The 986-nt window shown below is 38.7% G+C and overlaps 1 pseudogene; it reads right to left on the bottom strand.

The window, feature by feature from the left end:
• Positions 1-372: 372 nt before the first annotated feature.
• Positions 373-711, bottom strand: LOC145277449 (uncharacterized; annotated as a pseudogene).
• Positions 712-986: the final 275 nt, after the last annotated feature.

The raw sequence follows: 986 nt of genomic DNA, 5'->3' as shown, positions 1-986 counted from the left end.
AAGACTTAACAGTTCACTGAGCTTCACAAACTGTGTGCTCACAAGTCCTTTTGTTAGTATGTCTGCTACCATGTCTTTACTCTGACGGTACTCCAGTTTAACTGTGTTCTTTTCCATCTGCTCTCGAATAGAGTCGAGCTGTGGATTCTTTGTCATACATATTGTTGACTGATTATCCTCGTAAATAAGTGTTGGTGTAACTGAGGTTCTTAATAAAGCACCTTAAAGGCGCTGAATCCAAACAGCCTCTTGTGTCGCACTTGCTAATGCCATGTATTCAGCTTCAGCTGTTGACAATGCAACACAAGTTTGCCTTTTACGTCTCCAACTGACAGCAGCTCAACTTAATTTAAACAAATAACCAGATGTTAATCAGCGATCATCTAAATCACCAGCCGAGTCTGCATCTGAGTACTCCTCGAGATTGTTGGCTTTCTCCTTGTCATACAATAAACCGTATCCTCGTGTACCATTTAAGTAACGAAAGATATGCTTTATAGACTTCCAGTGTTCCATTGTAGGCTGAGAGAAGAATCTTGCGACATTTCCGACAGCATAAGCAATATCAGGTTGTGTCCTTGTTGACAGATACAGCAGACTTCCAACTGCTGATTGATATAATTCTTTGTTGACCTGCTTACTTATTTCAGTTGCCTTCATTAATTTTGCCCCAGCATCAATTGGAGTTGATACAGGTTTTGAATTTTCCATCTGGAATTTTTTTCATGACTTCTGCTGTATATGCTGGTTGTCCAATCCATATTTTCCCTGATTGAGGATAAACAGCCTTAACACCACAAAAATAATGCAGTTTCCCTATGTCCTTGATTTTGAAAATTTTCGATATAGTTTTCCCAAACTCTTAAATACGAGTTGGGGATTTGCTTGCCACAATGATATCATCAACATAAACAGAAACGATAAAGATTTCTCCCCCTGAATATTGTATGTAAATACAGTGATCATCTACCAACTGCTTGAAGTTC

This window comes from Euprymna scolopes, chromosome 6, assembly GCF_053919585.1.
Source record: "Euprymna scolopes isolate OS-2025 chromosome 6, ASM5391958v1, whole genome shotgun sequence".
NCBI lineage: Eukaryota > Metazoa > Mollusca > Cephalopoda > Sepiida > Sepiolidae > Euprymna > Euprymna scolopes.
Note: the sequence above shows the minus strand (reverse complement) of the source record. Positions and strands in the feature narration are given on the sequence as shown.